At 40.7% G+C, this 6,923-nt stretch overlaps 1 non-coding gene across 1 annotated transcript; it reads right to left on the bottom strand.

The window, feature by feature from the left end:
- Positions 1 to 1,426: 1,426 nt before the first annotated feature.
- TRNAG-GCC lies at positions 1,427 to 1,497 on the bottom strand. Its single transcript has one exon. It is a non-coding gene; the product is annotated as a tRNA-Gly (tRNA).
- Positions 1,498 to 6,923: the final 5,426 nt, after the last annotated feature.

Here is a 6,923-nt window from a genome sequence, read left to right as displayed (position 1 = left end):
TCACCTGAGGGATCCTTCAGTACCTTTTTCAGATGAATATTCAGAGCACATCTTTAGGTTCTAATATAGAAGCACAAATATAATTCTATCATTTCTTGAAAAGCAATCTTCCATTATTTGAGGAAAAAAGCTTATATATTCCAGAAGATAGGTGTGAGAAAGGAAGGAGATAATGCCAAACCACATATGATCAAAAAGTCAATGCTACTAATTGAGAGCATGGCAGGTGTGAAATCTGACCATGCTCACAACTAGCTTAGAACCAGCTCAAATCCTACTTTTACTCTGATGCTCTTATGCAGGCAGGCAGACACTTTCTGTTTTTCCTCAGCACTCTGTTCATAGTTCCCTCATTGTTTTTTTGTTGACATGTCTACTCAAATACGAGCTTGTTATGGACAAGTCCACTTCACCTTTAAATCCCTGGATATATAGATCCTAAACTCATGAATAAACAAGTTTATTTCTCATGAATAAATACATTTGGAAGAAAAAAAGTAAGAAGTTGAAGACCTAGGAGCTCTTAGAAACCAACTCTTTTTAAAAAACTTTTGTTGGAGTGTAGCTGATGAACACTGTTGAGTCAGTTTCAGGTGTACACAAAGTGACTCAGTTGCACACACACATTTATCTGTTCTTTTTGAGATTCTCTTCCCATTTAGGTTATTATGGATTATTGAGCAGCAGTCCCTGGCCCACCAGCCAAACGGTGGGTCCCTGCTCCTTGTCTATTTGAAACATAACAGTGTGTGCGTGTCAGTCCCAGACTCCCGATTTATCCCCCCACCACACTTCCCCTTTGATGACCGTAAGTTTGTTTTCTAAGTCTGTGACTCGGTAACCGTTGGGTAAATTGATTTGTATCTATTGTTTCTATTCCTCATATAAGTGATATCATGACATTTGTCTTTCTCTATTTGACTTACTTCACTTTGTATGATAATCAAAACTATAAGGAGATGTCACCTCACACCAGTCAGAATGGCCATCATCAGAAAGTCTACAAACAGTGATTGCAGGAGAGGGTAGGGGGAGAGGGACCTCTCATGTACTGTTGGTGGGAATGTAAATTGCCACCAAGGGGAATAGTGTAGAGGTTCCTTAAAAAATTAAAAATAGAGCTACATTATGATCCAACAATCCCAATTCTGAGCATGTATCTGCAGAAAACCACAGTTTGAAAGGATGTATGCTAATAAATGTTTGTGTTAATTGCTCAGTTGTGCCCGACTCTTTGCAACCCCATGAACTGTAGCCATGGAATTCTATGTCCATGGAATTCTCCAGGCAAGAGTACTGGAGTGGTTGCCATTCCCTTCTCCAGAGGATCTTCCCAACCCAGGCATTGAACCCTGGTCTCCTGCTTTGTAGGCCGATTCTTTACCGTTTGAGCTACCAGGAAGTCCTAAAAAGGGGACACAGTGGCTGCATGGGCCAGAAATTGAACCCGGGCCTCCCGCGTGGCAGGCGGGAATCCTACCACTGAAGCACCCATGCACCCTGTAATGTTTGTTGCAACACGATTCACAAGCCACGACAGAGAAGCAACATAAGTGCCCAATGACAGATGAATGAATACAGAAGATGTGGTACATATATACAGTGGAATATTACTCGGTCATTAAAAAGGATGAAATTATGCCATTTGTAGTAACATGGAGAAATCTATTCTTGATACCTCTCAAGTTTCTTGGATTATGTATTTTTACAGGGTAGACTATATCTGCCAAGACAAGGACATTTAACAAAGGGTTCCTTTTAAAGGAAGTCTTTAACATAAAGTCTTTAAAACCGGAGTTTGTTTTATATACAAACTGAGACTTTATCTGGAACAGACCTTACTTAGGAGCTTTTTGGTATGGCCATTTACCTCTTGACAGACTCCTTTCTGGTATGAACAAGATTACAACTCCTGTGAACCCTGGTATGTAAAATATTTACTGAGAAGGGGAAGGAATGCTTTGCCCAACCATTCTAATCCTATTTGGAAGCACCTGAACAAAACATTCCCCTTCTTTCATTTGATATATGATCACTTTTTATTTAAAATTCTTGCGTTGGCAGGCACTAAGTAAAACTTTCAGTCATTAGACTGTCAAAAAGTATGACATGGGCTCAAGTCCTAGTCTCCACCTTTGTTGCTGTGCTCACGCTCAGTCATGTCCGACCCTTTGGGACTCCAGGCCCCTCTATCCATGGGATTTTTCAGGCAACAGTATTAAGTGGGTTGCCATTTCCTCCTCCAGAGGATCTTCTCTAAGCAAGGATTGAACCTGCATCTCCTTTGTCTCTTGCATTGCAGGCAGATTCTTTACCTGCTGAGCCATCAGGGAAGCCCCCCGTCTCTACCCTTCAGAAATATGTAATCCAAGAACTTGAGAGTTACCAAGAATAGGACTTTCATTTCAGTGTTAGGAAGATTTCTTTAGTGAACTGAAGATCTCCAACCAAGATCAGTAGCAGGCACATTTAGTAAATTTCCTAGAAAGAACATCACCTTCAGAGGGGAGGGGGGCTTTTTAATTTTCTTTGGGAAAAAATAAATAAATTTTCTTTGGAGAATACTGGCTGTATATATGGGTGTTAAATAACAGAGCTGTAACTTGAAGCCCACAAGTGGACCATGTTAGAAGCCGTGTAGACATATGGACTGGTATTATCTTAGGCATGAGTTTCCAAAGGACTGCAAGATTCTGCTCTAGTGATGACAACTCTAGGGTTTTCATTAGTCTCCAGATCCTTCTACTCTTGATGTCAGGAGAAAGCTGACTTACCTTTGCACCGGGTAAGCCTCTTGGATCTTTGAACACTTAAAGGTCAGGAGAAAACAAGTGTCAATGGAAACTGGTGGGATTCCTGTCAATAAGTCAAGGGAACTTAGAATGATTAAAGAATAAAGAAATGATGTATTTGTTCCCCACAAATATGGTTAGTCTCATAGTAAACAGAGTATTTTGTACAAGTACTTATGTTTACTTTGTAGATGTTCAATGGTGTAACATCTTTTACTGAGATCATGTAGTTATAAGTACTCAATAACTTAAAAAATTGTGTGTGCATGCATGCTAAGTCCCTTCAGTCATGTCCAACTCTTTGTGACCCCATAAACTGCAGCCTGCCAGGCTCCTCTGTCCAAGGGACTCTCCAGGCAAGAATACTCGGGTGGATTGCCATGCGCTGCTGCAGGAGATCTTCCCAATCTGGGGATGGAACAAGCATCACTTAAGTCTTCTGCATTAGCAGGAGGGTTCTTTACCACTAGTACCACCTGGGAAGCCCGAACTGAAAAGTACATAAAATAAACTTGTTGATACATTAACATGAATTTAGAATTTACATTTCTTTCATCATGAAGTATTCCTTCATGGAAACTTACATTACCATATGTAAAATAGATAGCCAAAGATAGAATTTCTTATAAGACAGGTCTGCTGGTAGCAAAGAATATAAATGCCAGTTTAACCTATACAATTAGCAAAGTTTATTTATTTATTTTTTTAATGATTTGCAGTTTTGGACAGTATACAGGAAAAATAACACGTTCACATTCCCTCATGGCTCAGATGGTAAAGAATCTGCCTGCTAGGTGGGGGACACGAATTTGATCGCTGGGTCAGGAAGATACCCTGGAGAGGGGAATGGCTACCCACACCAGTATTCTTGCCTGGGGAATTCCATGGACAGAGTACTCTTCACTGACTGTGGATTGATTTTTTAAATTAATTTGTTTTTTAAGTGAAGGATAATTGCTTTACAGAATTTTGTTATTTTCTGTCAAACCTCAACATGAATCAGCCATAGGTATATATATATCCCCTCCCTTTTGAACCTCCCTCCCATCTCCCTCCCCACCCCACCTTTCCAGGATGATACAGAGCCCCTGTTTGAGTTTCCTGAGCCATACAGCAAATTCCTGTTGGCTGTCTATTTTACACATGGTAATGTAAGTTTCCATGTTACTTTTCCATACATCTCACCCTCTCCTCCCCTCTCCCCATGTCCATAAGTCTGTTCTCTATGTCTGTTTCTCCATTCAGTTCAGTTCAGTCACTCAGTCATGTCCGACTCTTTCCAATCCCATGAACCGCAGCATGCCAGGCCTCCCTGTCCGTCACCAATTCCCAGACTCCACCCAAACCCATGTCCATTGAGTTGGTGATGCCATCCAGCCATCTCATCCTCTGTCATCCCCTTCTCCTCCTGCCCTCAATCTTTCCCATCATCAAGGTCTTTTCCAATGAGTCAGCTCTCCGCATGAGGTGGCCAAAGTATTGGAGTTTCAGCTTTAGCATCAGTCCTTCCAATGAACACCCAGGACTGATCTCCTTTAAGATGGACTGGTTGGATCTCCTTTCAGTCCAAGGGACTCTCAAGAGTCTTCTCCAACAACACACTTCAAAAGCATCAATTCTTCAGTGCTCAGCCTTCTTCACAGTCCAACTCTCACATCCATACATGACCACAGGAAAAACCATAGCCTTGACTAGATGAACCTTTGTTGGCAAAGTAATGTCTCTGCTTTTGAATATGCTGTCTAGGTTGGTCATAACTTTCCTTCCAAGGAGCAAGCGTCTTTTAATTTCATGGCTGCAGTCACCATCCGCTGTGATTTTGGAGCCCAGAAAAGAAAAGTCAGCCACTGTTTCCCCATCTATTTGCCATGAAGTGATGGGACCAGATGCCATGATCTTCGTTTTCTGAATGTTGAGCTTTAAGCCAACTTTTTCACTTCTTTCACTTTCACCAAGAGGCTCTTTAGTTCTTCACTTTATGCATAAGGGTGGTGTCATCTGCATATCTGAGGTTATTGATATTTCTCCCGGCAATCTTGATTTCAGCTTGTGCTTCCTCCAGCCCAGCCTTTCTCATGATGTACTCTGCATATAAGTTAAATAAGCAGGGTGACAATATACAGCCTGTTGTTCCACGTCTGGTTCTAACTGTTACTTCCTGACCTGCATACAGGTTTCTCAAGAGGCAGGTCAGGTGGTACACTGTAAATAAATTATTCAGTATCATTTTTCTAGATTCTGTATGTATATGTTAGAATACAAAATTTATCTTTCTGACTTACTTCACTCTGTATAATAGGCTCTTGGTTCATTTACCTCATTAGAACTGACTCAAATATGTTCCTTTTTCTGGCTAAGCAATATTTCATTGTGTATTTGTACCACAACTTCTTTATCCACTCATCTGTCAATGGACATATAGGTTGCTTCCATGTTCTAGCTATTGTAAATAGTGCTACAATGAACAATGGGATACATGTGTCTTTCTTCAATTTTGGTTTCCTCAGGATATATGCCTAGGAGTAGGATTGCTGGTTCATATGGTGGTTTATTCCCAGTTTTTAAAGGAATCTCCATACTGTCTTCCACAGTGGCTGTATCAATTTACATTACCACCAACATTGCAAGAGCTTTCCCTTTTCTCCACATCATCTCCAGCATTAACTGTTTGTAGACATTTTGATGATGGCCGTTCTGACTGGTGTAAGGTGATATCTCATTGTAGTTTTGATTTTCATTTCTTTAATAATGAGCGATGTTGGGCATCTTTTCATGTGTTTGTTAGCCATCTGTATGTCTTTGGAGAAATGTCTGTTCAGATCTTTTTCCCACTTTTTGATTGGGTTGTTTGATTTTCTGGTATTGAGTTGTATGAGCTGCTTGTATAATTTGGAAATTAATCCTTTGTCAGTTGTTTCATTTCCTATTATTTTCTCCTATTCTGAGTGTTGTTTTTTACACCTTGCTTATAGTTTCCTTTGCTGTGAAAAAAGCTTTTAAGTTTAATAGGTCCCACTTGTTTACTTTTGTTTTAAAGCAGAGGATCTTGCTTTAATTTATGTCATCGAGTGTTCTGCCTATGTTTTCCTCTAAGAGTTTTATAGTTTATGGTCTTACATTTAGGTCTTTAATCCATTTTGAGTTTCTCTTTGTGTATGGTGTTAGAAAGTGTTCCAATTTCATTCTTTTAATGTGTAGCTGTCCAGTTTTCCCAGCATCATTTAAGATACTGTCTTTGCCCCATTGTATATTCTTGACTCCTTTATCAAAATAAGGTGCCCATAGGTGCATGGGTTTATTTCTAGGCTTTCTATCTTGTTCCATTGGTCTATATTTCTGTTTTTCTGCCAGTACCATACTGTCTTGATGACTGTAGCTTTGTAGTACAATCTGAAGTCAAGAAGGTTGATTCCTCCAGCTCCATTCTTCTTTCTCACAAAAGACTGTTCTGGGTCTTTTGTGTTTCCATATGAACTTCATGGGAAATAGATGGGGAAACAGTGGAAACAGTGTCAGACTTTATTTTTCTGGGCTCCAAAATCACTGCAGATGGTGACTGCAGCCATGAAATTAAAAAACACTTACTTCTTGGAAGGAAAGTTATGACCAACCTAGATAGCATATTCAAAAGCAGAGACATTACTTTTCCAACAAAGTTCCATCTAGTCAAGGCTATGGTTTTTCCAGTGGTCATGTATGGATGTGAGAGTTGGACTGTGAAGAGGGCTGAGTGCCAAAGAATTGATGCTTTTGAACTGTGGTGTTGGAGAAGACTCTTGAGAGCCTCTTGGACTGCAAGGAGATCCAACCAGTCCATTCTGAAGGAGATCAGGCCTGGGATTTCTTTGGAAAGAATGATTCTAAAGCTGAAAGTCCAGTACTTTGGCCACCTCATGCGAAGAGTTGACTCATTGGACAAGACTCTGATGCTGGGAGGGATTGGGGGCAGGAGGAGAAGGGGACGACAGAGGATGAGATGGCTGGATGGCATCACTGACTCGATGGACGTGAGTCTGAGTGAATTCCGGGAGTTGGTGATGGACAGGGAGGCCTGGCGTGCTGCGATTCATGGAGTCGCAAAGAGTCGGACACGACTGAGCAACTGAACTGAACTGATGAACTGTGAAATTT

This window comes from Bos indicus x Bos taurus, chromosome 27 (genome assembly GCF_003369695.1).
Source record: "Bos indicus x Bos taurus breed Angus x Brahman F1 hybrid chromosome 27, Bos_hybrid_MaternalHap_v2.0, whole genome shotgun sequence".
In the NCBI taxonomy this organism is placed as follows: domain Eukaryota; kingdom Metazoa; phylum Chordata; class Mammalia; order Artiodactyla; family Bovidae; genus Bos; species Bos indicus x Bos taurus.
The sequence above is the reverse complement of the archived record's forward strand: the minus strand, read 5'-3'. Positions and strand labels throughout refer to the sequence as shown.